The following is a 13,969-nucleotide window of genomic DNA, read 5'->3' on the forward strand; positions in this document are numbered from 1 at the left end:
TGCTAATTGCCCCTCCCTATCCTCACCTCTACTCACTAAGCACACATTTGTTTTTATTCTTTTTACTCCCCTTCACTCCTGCCTATTCCTACATTCTAATTCTCTCAATTGTTCTCCATTCTGATACATTTTTTTTCCTTGTTAGTGGCACCTACTGCTCAGCTTCTTAAAAGGGTTGAAGAGGCCACTGTCCTATTTTCTATATTGAGGACGCTACTGAAAGAGAAGTTCCATGGGGCAAAAGTCATGTCTGCCTTGCACATAGTAGGCATTCAATGAACATAGGCATGTCGCATTTAATATGTGTGTAGTAGTTGAAAGACATTTCTCTTAAGTTCTCTCATGAAAAATGTATAAGGGTAGTCAAGTTGTATCCCATCTCCATTCTCCAATACTAAAGTAGAAAGAGTGGAAAGCGTCTTGTTACAGACTGAATGTTTGTGTCCCCCCAAAAGTTATACCTTGGAATCTAATCCCTAGTGTGATAGTATTTGTAGTGAGGACTTTAAGAAAATATTATTAGGTCATGAGATTGAAATTAGTGTCCTTTTAAGAAGAGACCAGAGAGCTACATAACTCTCTTTCAACCACATGAGGTTATATTAGTAGAAAGTGAGAAGTTTGCATCCCGGTATAGGGTCCTCACCAAAACTTGACCATTCTGGAACTCTGATCTCAGACTTCCAGCCTCTAGAACTATGAAAAAAAAAAAAGTCTGTTGTTTATAAACTACTTAGTCTATGGTACTTTGTCACAACAGCCCAAGCAGACTAAGACACTATTTATGGAGTATCAAGATTCTGAGTATTTCCAGCCAGCCTCTCCATCAGTGGTTCTATTTCAGTAGAATCAAGAGAATAAAAATGGAAATAGAACCAGGAAATAGTTTGGATGTCCCAAACTCACTCATTTAGAACCAGACTTCACAGAATTTTGGAAACTCATGTTGTCACTGTTGTCTTTCTAATATTTTCCCCAGCAGCTAAAAATCACATGCCATTAAAAAAAGCAGGGTGGAGAGGGGGTTACTGCAATATGAAGTCTGTAGGAAACTCTGAGACATGTAAGCCTTTTATCAGAGAGGCGCTAGGTTACAGCTCAGCAGACTTGTTGAAAGAGGGTAGGTCCAAACTGTAACAGAAGGAAGCAGGCAATATTCAGCACTTCTGATCTATAAACAAGAGAGATGTTTTCCAGTTTTGCTCTTCCAGTACTAAATGTCCTGACGTATCCCTCCAAATTCCATTGACTGGTAACCAGAATAGGCCAGTCAACAACTACTTACTAAGCACTACTATGGCCAGTGAAGTCCTTTAAACCATTATTCAATTTGTTTATTCCATGACATGTTTTCAATTTAGAGACTAAAATACTAAAATCACCTACTATAAATTCAGACTGCTCTTTTAAATTTGAGGCTGCTTTTTTGCCAAGACCAACAAAAATTTTAGAGTAAATCATCATTAGGACAACCAGCATTCTACCTTCCAAGTCATCTTGAAGGAAAAGGTCTATAACACTGCTGTTCTTTGAAAACAGAAACACAAACTACTTTTACCCAGGAAGGTCTTTACAGACCAGTCCTGCAATTTGGATTTAAGTAGAAGAAAATGACATAGGCAATACAAAGATGTCTTGTAGTTCAAGCTGATGAAACTAAGTCTCACACCACACCAATGGGATGAAAAATATTTTAGTTTAATATCACAACTTGATCTTGTGACATTGTTATGCCCAGACTTCATGATCCCCAAGGACCACCAGGGAGCCAAGTCCGATGCAATAAACAAAAGAGCCTTCACCATGCTAGCATGGGCCCCCCAACTCATGCCGGCAGCATGGCGGAAGAGAGCGAATTTCTCCCAGTCCAGGGGTTTTGAGGGCTAGGGATAACTCCGCCCTGCGGGATGGAGTCGGGAGCTCATCCTCGCCCCGCCCTGCCCTCTCATTCCCCCCTTGTCTAATGTGCCCAGTCAAATCATTGACTCAGCCTACTTCCTTTCAGCATAAACAACAAATACAGTTAACAAGACCCTTAGTACCACAGTTCCCATCAGTATTGTCCTCACTGAAGTCCAGTTCCCCTCCTGCAGGTATCAGTTCTCCTCCTGGCCTGTAGTTGCCAGGATCCAGGCCATGCAGGAGCTGGGAGTCATGTAGTCAGGTCTGGGTGCCATTTACTTCAACAGCAGTGGGCGTGCTCAGGATAACAGTGCAGCATCCCTTTGAGTCCTTGGGCAGTGAATTTCTTTACCCACGTTGAGTTCCGGGGCTACAGGGTCTGCGGTGGGCACTGGCAGTGCATCTGGAACAAGCAAACTGCAGAGCCTGTAAGGACTTGAGCAAGAAAATGGTTACCATACATGATCCCCTCCCAAAAAGGGGAAACTCGTCCCAGTAAGGGGTACACCTGGCCCTCAAGAGGGCAAAGGACAGGGGGTTGGTCCAATTTTCACCGATTCTAAGACACATTTAGTTAAACCCCCTTCCTCCCAAGTCGCACCTACCTGTCCTAAGGCTAGAGCTATACTCTGAGATACCTTAGCTACCAAGGTGGGGCTGTTATCTGATAGTGGGGTATACCTCAACCTAATCTGAAGTGTCTATAAAAACTAGACCTTAATGCTGGTGGTTTAATCTCTGAAATCCACCTACCAATGCTCTCCTGGGGAGGTTCCCTGGGACCTGAATTCCCAGGGGGGATCCCCTTACCTTGTTTAGCATTTACCTGTGCACAGACAGTACTTCTAGCAACTCTGCCTCACAGAAGTTCAGAAGTCTTGGTGACACTTAACCTGGTGTCACCGGGCAACTCTGACCTAGAGCCTCTGGGACCAACAGTCTTGTCATCTGAAGGGTCCATCAACCATCTGGTCCTTCAGTGGCTTGCTTCTGTTCAGCCAATTCCTTCTGGCTGCAGTTGGTAACCCTCTTTCCTCTGTGGATGGCACAGTGTCTCCATCAAAGGGCCTGGATTAAGGCCAAAAGTTCTGGAACTGTGCCCAAATGGTGTGGTCCAAGGTGACTACCACTGCCCCTGCATATCAGGTCCCATCCTGAACGTAACTGCTCCCATCCGTGAACAGTACCTTGTTGTCTGTTACCTCTGTGCAGTCATGAATAGGTTCCCTCATCATCATCTGGAAGCAGGCTGACAGGGTTGATGGTCAGAGTCTTATGAATCCAGACACAGGGCTGGTCCAGGAGAAAAGCCTGACCCATCCAGGTTAGCTCCTGGTCCAGAGTCCGCTTATCTGCCTCCTTCCTTCACCAGCAATGCTGTGGTGGCCACTGCCTGGGAGCACACTGGCCACCCTGCTGCCACAGGGTCCAATCTCTTAGACAGATAGGCAACAGGTCTCTTCCAGGGGCCTAGAGTCTGAATGAGAACCCCTTTGGCAATGCCTCTTACCTCACTCACGTAGAGGTGGAAGGGCTCCACATCGTCCGGCAAGGCTAGGGCAGCTGCTGAGATGAGAGCCTTCTTTAGCTCCTCAAAGATCCGTTGTTCCACTTTGGACCAGTTCAACAGCTGCATTCCCCCAGTACGTGTTCCTTCCGAGGACCACAGTCCTTCTTGATGTCCAAGGAAAACAGGCAATTTGTCCGGTGGCTTCCTGGGCTGATGTACGGGTCCTATTGGCTCTCTCAAGACTAAATAGGGTGCCCCAATGCCCATCAGGAAACTAACAGGCTTGCCTCGCCTAGCTAACCTGCCAGGACATAATCTTTATAATTTTTATAAAAATCTTATCTTCCAAAAATACATAACCATGCCTCAAATTTTAAAGAAAAGGCAAGGGAGGAGGGAGCAGGTCCAGTACCTGTTCCCAGGCCTCTCGAAATTTAAAATGCCACATTTTTCCTACAGATACAGATCTATCAGCATTTCTAAGCCCCCTCTACTCCCCTCACGCAGAACATCGGTGAAAATTGTCCAAGCAGTCGCAGGGGGTTAAATCATACAAATAATTGTTTTCACATTGTTTTAACACAATTCTAAATAAATTATAAACCTTTGTGATGAAGTCTACTTAAACCTATAAAGTAGATACACATGACTGAAAGTAAAAATGATTCCCAAAGTTTAAACAAAATACAAGATGCAGGTACAAGCCCAAATTCAACAGCAATGGCATATGAGAAAAGCAAAACAAAACAAATCAAATATAAAAGTTTCATGTTACATTAAACATTACTTCAGAAAAACTGACTTAAATAATTTTTTAAGTGTAAGCATTACATACTTTTTCATCTGACAAATGAGAATAAATCAACCCTTGAGATTTTTGATCATTACTGCTTATTCTTAACACATATAATACAGTTTAGTCTGCCATATTCTAGGCATCTAGTTACTGCAATTAACTTTTCCTAATTCAATTTATACTTTGAGCTTTTAAAGCTGGCAAGTCAAATATAACATTACAGTTCTAACACATCCTGCTCACTTAGGGTAAAGTTTCAGCAACAGACCTAATCATACAGTTTTTTTCAGATCTCAAAATTTTTTTCTAAAGTTCAAACAAAGCACTGAATAATCTCTTTGTAGGAGAGCTAATAGTCTTGTGCTCTCTGGCCTCCCCTAGACCTCTCCACACCAGAGGCAGTTTACTAGGATTTAAGACAATGTCAGAAAATCATAGGTCAATCACAATTCATACTTAAGTAGCTATATGACTCTGCTTAGTTGATACCAATGACAAGGAAGACTAACCATTGTGGGCTGCTTCACCACCAATCACCTGCTGCTGGAGCAGCATTTCAAATGCAAATGAATACATTCTTTACCTGAAGCCTCTCAGCCATTATCGTCTAGTTTCTGCCTCAAGGCTGGGAATTTCAAAAGCTGCTTACAATGACTTGGGAAACTAGTTTTAATTTATCTCCCGGTTATCTTCACCATTTTTAAACCTCATTCTGGCTCATTCTGTACACAGAAAAGTTTTAAGCACAGCCCAAAACTATGCGCACTCATTTTGAACTGGCCTTTTCACTTTACTGAGCACAGAGATTCACCCTTGAGCTCTTCTCCAGTACCCGATGTCGCCAGGGACCAGATGCCTCCATGCCGGCCCAGGCCACCAGAGCCCAGGCCCCCGGAGCGAGGCTGCTGCCACTGCAGCCCCAGCCACGCTACTCAGGCGGCCCCCAGAGAGAAAGCGCGGGTCGCCCCAGCGGCTTCCCGGCTCCACTTCCCCTTCTCCGGGCAGCCAGCAAATTAACCCAGGTGCCTGCTCCCCGAGCCAGGCCACCACTGCCCAGCCGCGCTCCACCGTGCAGACTGAGCCCTGCGGGAGCACCCCCTCCGACCCAACGCCGCCAGGGGGCCCCCGCACCGCCACGCCGGCCACACTTCACCGGCTCCATCCTGGGGCGCCATGTCGCCCACAGATACCAAACTCAGACCTGGGAAAGGCTCACTTTCCTCAGGTGAGGCAACGGCTCACGCCGCTCACCTCGTCCTGGAGAGGATTCATTCCTCTCCCCATGAGGGTCCCTCTAGGGCCCTCCAGGGAGGTCAGAACGTCTTCTGATCCTCCTGCCCGTGGCCTTCATGGTGCGTCCACCAGGCGTTTTCGGGCACCAATTCCATGAGGGGTTTTACGTCCCTCCAGAGTGCTCACACACCTACCGCGGCCAGTCAGACTCTCCGGATTGGGGTCCCTCATGGTCCTGGGTGGGGATTCCGGACGAGTTCCCCCATATGTTATGCCCAGACTTCATGATCCCCAAGGACCACCAGGGAGCCAAGTCCGATGCAATAAACAAAAGAGCCTTCACCATGCTAGCATGGGCCCCCCAACTCATGCCGGCAGCATGGCGGAAGAGAGCGAATTTCTCCCAGTCCAGGGGTTTTGAGGGCTAGGGATAACTCCGCCCTGCGGGGTGGAGTCGGGAGCTCATCCTCGCCCCGCCCTGCCCTCTCAACATATCTTTTGGCTACTACATTTCAACACAGGGCCCCATAGTGGTTGGCCCAGTTCCTATACTAGCACAGGATTACTCATCAGAACCTGCCTTGCAGGGAGGGAAGTTAGTATTTTTTAAGGAAAGAGAACCCAACAGAATGATGTTATAACTTTACCCAGTCCCAACATGTCCCCCGAATCAACATTAAATAAACCTTTTAAACCTAGAAATGTAATGGCCACATCATGCCTTAGCATATTGAAGTGTCTCTAAATCCCAAGGGCAAAATTATAAGGCAGGAAGTAATCTTAATTACAATAATTTGAAATCATATTTTATGTCCTTCTAAGCACTTTAATTTGAAAAGAAAAAAAAAACCTTGAAAAGTAATGAAATACTCTAATCCACAGATAAAACATCACCTAAATCATTAGACTTTTCATAAATATATAGACCCTGAACAAGATAAGTAAAATACTTCATTTTTAGAAAATAAATAAACTGATTATATTTAAAAATAAATGTTTTTGTTTATTCTTTTGAAGGTTAAAAAATTAATATTTTTATTTTTAAAAAATGTATCATTAGTAGATGGAATAAAGCACATGCAACATTGGTTTGAAAATTTTCAGACAATTTTAAATTATATCTAAGTGATATACTTTTTAACTAAAGGAAGAACAATGTAAAACAACTGAGAGTCTAGCTGATTATTAAAAATAATCCTATTGAATCTAAAATTCTTAAAAAATTATGACACCAAATTATTAATCAAAGTTTATCAACTGTCACATGTGGTTCATGGAAACATTCTCGTCTAAACTAGACAACCTTGTAGTTTCATATAATAAACAGTAAGAGATGAAGGAGACTGTAATCACCATTAACCACAGTGAACACTACAGAATTTCCATCCCAGTTAAGGCAAGGTAAATGATGGGCGCTGGAAAAGAAAGAAGGAAATTAACAGTTGTGCAAGGCTAAATATGAATTAGGAATACTCTCAAAAAGTATCTCACTTATCTTCACAGCAAACTTAAAAATACATATTATTATCCCCATGCAAAGTAGAAGGAAACTAATGCTCAACGATGTAAATAATTAGCCCAAGGTCTGTCAGTGAGTGATCAGTGGGGCCCTCACTTATTCGCATGTGAGCTGTACTACACAGCCTCACTATTATAGATCTACATTTGTGTTTTAAGATCACACTCTTTCTGAGCCCTCCTTGGAGACACTCATGGCTCTGTTATCAGTACTGGCATGCTGCAGAAGAGCTCAGTGAGTTTGCATCCAGATCCTGAGGCTCAGTTTTGCATATGTGAGTAATAAAGTTGGTCAGAGGCAAAACTGTGAAGTTGGCAGACAAGGTCTTTACTGCCTCCACCCTCTTTTCCCCTGAGGCACCCTGATACCTTGCAGATGCCTGGCACCTTCAGTTGGCCCAAGCACTGAAATGGAGTGACCCTCAAGTTTTGCTTTCTGATGCAGCACTGCAGATTGTCTTGAGTTATAATCACCTAAGTGCCCATACTCTCCACTAGATTATGAACTAGGATACAGAGAGCACCTTACTCTAGAGTACTTACCCCAGAGTGGGTGCTCAGTGAATATTTGAAGAAAATATTATGAATGTTGAACTTTGTCTTCCTTCCAACCTAATCAAAATGTTCTAGGCCTATATTTCTACCCTACAGTTTTTCAATCTTTGATTCTTAAGGTGACAAACAACTAATGATTTGTGCTGGTAACTTACTAAGAAATAACTCACTTGACTATTTGACCCTCCTACATCCTATATAGTAGTATTGTTGTGTGTGTGTGTTTATGTGTTTTAAAGTCTTTGCAGTATACCCAGTAGCTATTTTAAACTTGGCATTTTGCCCAAACCAGTTTGGCCTGTGGTCTGAAAGGTCCTGGGTTCGATTCCGGTCAAGGGCATGTACTTGGTTGCGGGTACATCCCCAGTGGGGGGTGTGCAAGAGGCAGCTGATCAATGCTTCTCTCCCATCGATGTTTCTAACTCTCTATCCTTCTCTCTCCATTTCTCTTCCTCTCTGTAAAAAATCAATAAAATATATTAAAATAAATAAATAAATAAACTTGGCATTTTGACACAGGTTATTAAAGAGAACAATATCTTAGTGAGATTGAATATAAAACAATTACACACATATATATGTATATATAAACACACACAAACTACAAATTGATTTTGCAATGTATACAAACTTTTTATGACATGCTGTTGACATAAAATATTGTATAACTGTTAAACATTCTTCAAAGACATAATTTCTAATGGCGGCCTCATGTTGCATTTGCAAATTTATTTTATTTAACCAATTCTTAACTGAAATTTTTAATTTTGTTATTAACATTTTTATAATTTTTAATGTCAGTGATCAATATAATTAGAGATATATCTTTGTGCATATTTCTTATTATTTTCTTTGACATATTTTTAAATTTGGTAGGGAACACAGAATTCACATTGTCATGGCTTTTGGTATACATTTTAATATTATCTCTCTCTTATAAATTTTGCTTAAGAAATAGCCTATTCTACTTAAATCAACAAACTCTAGGTATTCTGATAAAAAGACCTCCCAGTGTTATAGGTTAAAAGTTGCTAGCAAATTATTACTTTTATTTATATTTTCTTTATAACTTGTGAGTTTGAGTATTTTTTATATATTTATTAAACTCATTTTTTTCTTTTTTAAGAATTTTCTTTTCCTGAATATTTCGCATATTTCAGTTGGCCTTTTCTATAATTTCAAATGATTTGTAAGAGGTCCTAAAAGAATAAGGGCATAAATCTTTTGGCAGTACCACATATTGTAAATATTTTTCTCAGTTGGCCACTTGTGTTTTGGTTTTGCTTAAGGTGTTTTGATTTTTTACATCTATATTAAGACATTTTTCATTGGTCAAATGTATTAATCTTTTCAAAAGGAAAAAAAGAAATAACAAAAGCAGAGAGCCTAAAAAGATGGCAGAAAAAAATAAATGCACTTCAGTTGTGACGCCCCAAAAATGTAAATTGTTTAAACTTTCTTATAAAATTAATAATTGAAGTATGATAGCAACCATACTTAGGTAAAAACTGCTGTTTGAATTTTAACCCTGCTATTCTGGCTTCAGCACTCGCTTACTTGCTTAAACAAAATAGGGTATTTGCCTCAGCTTCCAGATTGAGACTTGGAAGCTAAGGCAATTTTCCTGTGACTGTGGACCAGAATCACAGGTGGTTGATTCCCACTGACTCAGTAGCTTCAGAAGTAGAAACTGTAGATGACCTTTAGAGATTAACCGCTCAGATCTGCTTTTGTACTATCTGCTATCGCAAGATAGGTCCACATTCCAACATCCAGCAGGATGTGACTGGGAGCCGTTCCTAGCATTTAGAATTTAGAATTTAGAACAAAGGAAACATTTTGTGGTTTAGACCTTTAAAAGGACTACCTACACTTGGAACAGCGCGGTCGTGAATGTAGACACTACCTGCATGTGGTGCTCTCGTGGCCATCCTTGCCTTTTTTTTTTAAATCAATTAGCAGCTTCTGGTAGTCTTATTTGGATTTCAGGGTTTGACTCCATAACAATAATTACAAAGTTATTTTAAAAAATCTAAATCGAAATTTATAGGTGACAGTTATCAAAAGCACTATATTTAATGAAAAAGGATAGTAAAAAAAATGCATTAGTTACCAGCAGATAACAAGCAAATCATGTTTGCAATATCGGTGTAAGAAAAATTAGAATTCAAGGCAAAAAATAAAGAGGACAAAGCAGTACATTGTATATCAATAAGGAAATAATCTATAAGAAATATATAATAGTCACAAAATTATATGAGTTGAATAGAACAAAATACATAAATAAAAATAATTAGATTTCAAGGAGAAATCAACATAAACATAATTTTATTGAAAAGACAGAGCTTACTGTCAAGTTTTTGACAGTTCAACTAAGCAAAGAATCAATAACAAGAAACCAAAGATGAGGATCTGGATTAATAAGGATAAGTAAGTAGATTTATATATCAAACTCTGTGGCCAAAATAAGGTAATCTTTTTTCAGTCACGCATTTAAAACTTTAAAAATGGTAGAATTATATTCACGAAGAAACCATAACCTCTAAAAAAGTAGTTTTACTTTATACAGTTTGATCATAAAGCAATAATACTAAAGTATAAACAAGTAGAATAAAATGGGTTGGAGTTTTTTACATAAATACTTCTCAACAACTTATGACCAAAAAAAAATAACACCTTAAATTTTATTTACCAATCAGATCCAAACTGTTTCCAGAGTCAAATCCAAGACTTTAAATATTTATTAACAAGTTACATTAAGCAAAAAGATGAATTTTTAATCCTGAATTTGTGCCACAATGGCAATTGAACAAGCATAGAAAATAGATTTTTTTTTTCATAGCCACAAGTGGAATCTGCACTATCTAATGCTGGGCAAAGAAATCAATGTAATTTTGGGCTATGTTAATAGGCATTAAATTACCAGTTAAATGCCACAGATGGTTCCCATTCTACTATGCACAATGTCAGCCTTCCTTCTCTTTCATATCCCACCTCAGGAGTAGAATATATTATGTGGCTCAATGGGAGGAGAAATAAAGAGGAAATACTAAAAAGATTGGGAAGAGTAAAGCATTTTCTTACTTTCTTTTTTCTGCCCAACTTCTAGGATCAAAACAGCAACAGCGTAGTGAGATGAGGCAAAGATGATGGTCATATTGTCAAAAGGCATAAAGAGAGTAATGCTTTCTTCATCTCTTATTTTAATTTCTCTATGGGATGGTACTTTTATAGAGATGTGAGTTTGGAGTTGAGGAATGCTGTTTTTTAGGAAGCATTTTTTACTTTAGGCAAAGAGGACAATCAGGATAGGGACCTGGAGGAGAATGTAAGGAGGAGCTTGAAAACCACTTGCACCTGTTTTTAGGAATGACAGGGACATTCTGTGAAGTTTCCTTTTAAGTAGTTTAATATGGCAGGGAAGTTAGGAAGGGATTCAGGATAGAAGCATGATCAATTAAGGAAGGAAGAGTATATATATACAATATATATATATATATATAGTTCATTTGAGTTGCATTTTTCTAAGTACCTTGACATCAGTAGTTAGCAGAATGGTAGACCAATGCAGACAAGAATACCCAAGTCAAAAGGTCAAACCATGTCTAAGAAATGTATCCAGAGCTAAGTGCTACCATTTAACTAGAGAATGTGGTAAATCAGCAAATTTACAGAAATAAGGGGTAGGGGATGATAAAGGATCTGAAAAACACATTCTATGAGGAAAGGTTGATGTTTAGGCTGCAAAGAGGTGAATTAGATCAGAGGATTTCATGTCTACAAGCATATAAGAGGCTTCCAGGTCTCTTTGGTTTCAAAAGAATAAAACAAGAGGGAAATGGTGCAAATTACAGGGTGGCCAAATATACCTCTAAATTAGGAGCATAAAAACAATTCTAAAATTAAAGGGTTGCCTGATGGAGTGAATGAGAGCCCCTAACAATTTGTGTCTAAGCAGAGTTTGAAAAAGATTATCTTATAATTCATAAAAAGAATTCATGTCATCCCTTTATTCATTCATTTTATGGGGCATCCAGTGTAGCATATGCTGGAGAGACTGAGAGGAATAAATCAGGGTCTGGCCAACAAGGAGTTCCCATCTTCTAGAAGATTTGATGCAGAAAAGAAGGGTGACAGAAGGAAAACAGCAAGAGGGGAACCCACACAGACTTAAGAGGTAATTCCAGGAGAAGGGGCATGGAAAAGATGCACCAGGTCTTAAAACCAGAATCAGTCCGCCTGCCTTTCCTATGCAATATAACCACTGCTTAGATAGTCCCTGAGGGTCCAAAGCCCTGCCAGAGGTTAGGGTCCTAAAGGTATTTTTTAAAGTGGTAGCTTATAGGCCTGAAATCTCAATTGAGGTCTTCTTCTGGGCCCCCGTAATAACAACACATAAGTAACCAATTTAGGTAATTAAGTGCTGATGGTCTTATAAAATGTTGAAAATTATATATATACTGCTGTAAATATAATCTTCCCTAGATGCTCCAACAGTTTACATTCACCAAGGTGCCTGGCTGTCATCCCAATAATAGCATCTGCATAGGTGCAAAAAGGAAAACAAATGCTGAATTTATTTTCTTTTTAGTATAAGGAGGGTACTCTAAATGTGTCGGCATCAACCTAATAAAATAACTGTGGGCATGTGGAGAAGAAAAAGAAAAAAAAATGTGGCAGTGTGTTAAAGGAAGATAAGGTTAAGAGCATATCACCAACATCTGCTTCCAGGACAATAATATAACTAGAAGCCCAGTGCACGAAATTCTTGCACGGGGAGTGGGGGGGGTGGAACGGGTATCCCTCAGCCTAGTTTGTACCCTCTCTAATCTGGGATCCCTTCAGGGAAGTCCGACTGCCTGTTTAGGCTCAATCCCATCAGACATCCCTCTCACAATTGAGGACTGCTGGCTCCCAACCGCTCACCTGCCTGCCTACCTGCCTGATTGCCCCTAACCACTTCTGCGTGCCAGCCTGATCACCCCCTAATAACTCCCCTGCCAGCCTGATTTATGCCTAATTGCTCCCCTGCTGGCCCTATTGCCCCTAACTGCCTTCCCCTGCCAGCCTGGTCACCACCAACTGCCTTCCCTGCTGGCCTGGTCTCTCCCAACTGCCCTCCTCTACTGGCCTGCTCAACTCTAACTGCCCTTGCCTGCTGGCCTGATCACCCATAACTGCCCTCCCCTGAAGACCTGGTCTCCCCAATTACCCTCCCCTGCAGGCCTGGTCCCCCCCAACTGCCCTCCTTTGCAGGCCTGGTCCCCCTCAACTGCCTTCCCCAGCAGGCCTGAGTGCCTCCCCCCCGCTTGCCCCAATTGCCCTCCTATGCCAGCCCAGTCACCCCTAACTGCTCTCCCCTGCTGGCCTGATCATCCCCAACTGCCCTCCCCTGAAGGCCATCTTGTGGCAGCTATCTTGTGTCCACATAGGGGCAGCCATCTTTGACTACATGGGGGTGGCCATCTTGTGTGTTGGAGTGACAGTCAACTTGCATATTACTCTTTTATTAGATAGGATTGTTTTCCATTAGTAACATTTTCCAGTCAGCTAATACCCACAGGGTAAGATAATAAGATCAATAATGTGGGCAGATGTAGTTGGGACCCTCCAAGTCAGAGCATTTCAGTATTGTGAGTTCCTGTTCTCTCTTCTAACTCTACTTCTAGATATATAATAGACAGATGGTGGGTAGATAGCTCAATAAGTGTTTGTGGCCTCACACCTTTATTCCACATTTACAACACCTCCTTGGATGCTATTAAACTCTATATTCTTTGAGAAAATAATATCTTATTCTCAGACACTGATGCTCTGTAGGACTAGGAGTGTTAATGGAATATCACTGCACTTTAAAACTTAACTTGAGAGGTCTCAAGGAAATGAAATGAGAATCTATAAAAACCCATGAACATATTGGCCATATAGTAAGTTCTCAATGAAAGTTAGCTTCCTCTTTCCACAGCCACATACCTCTTATACCTTGCTTTCCCCCTAAATAAAGTAAAAGAATCACATTGCTGGAGTCATGCTAATTATCCAGATAAATGGTCCAGGCTTAGGGTGATAACAACTACAAATTCCTCATGTTCCTCCATTCTTTGCCATAACACTTTATCTTACCAACTGTGTACCATCCTCTTCTTCTTAGCACATGATAAGTCCTCAAAAATGCTGATTCCTTCTGATTCTCATTCCATAGAAAATGAGCTTTCTCTTCCATTTAATTTAATTTCATTAAATTAACCTCAACAGATATAGAGTCTTTTACATATTATATGCTATGCTGGGCTGAGCTACCTGAAGCTACAAAATGCATACGATGGTGTTCCAGAGCTCTGAATAATTCTGAGAGACCAAAGACAGGCTGAGGGTGGTTGGAGGGTTTCTCATATATGAGTCCCACGGTACTGCTAACTTTTAACATGAGTTTCAGGGAGATGCTGTGAGTCAAC

General features: G+C 40.8%; 2 long non-coding RNA genes across 4 annotated transcripts in view; one reads left to right on the forward strand and one right to left on the reverse strand.

The window, feature by feature from the left end:
- LOC311625923 overlaps nucleotides 1–13,969 on the forward strand; it is a 237,638-nt gene that overhangs the window by 104,754 nt on the left and 118,915 nt on the right. The gene's annotated exons all lie outside the window — the stretch shown is intronic.
- Nucleotides 1–13,969, reverse strand: part of LOC311625922 — a 204,692-nt gene that overhangs the window by 93,703 nt on the left and 97,020 nt on the right. The window contains exon 4 of one of the 3 annotated variants that reach the window (XR_014795592.1): nucleotides 6,829–6,856. The exons of the other annotated variants lie outside the window; for them this stretch is intronic. This is a non-coding gene — a long non-coding RNA (uncharacterized lncRNA). Of the gene's footprint in view, nucleotides 1–6,828; nucleotides 6,857–13,969 lie in introns of those variants that run through there. 3 annotated transcript variants of the gene reach the window in all.

The sequence above is a fragment of the Pipistrellus hanaki genome, assembly GCF_964339955.1.
Source record: "Pipistrellus hanaki genome assembly, chromosome: 7".
In the NCBI taxonomy this organism is placed as follows: domain Eukaryota; kingdom Metazoa; phylum Chordata; class Mammalia; order Chiroptera; family Vespertilionidae; genus Pipistrellus; species Pipistrellus hanaki.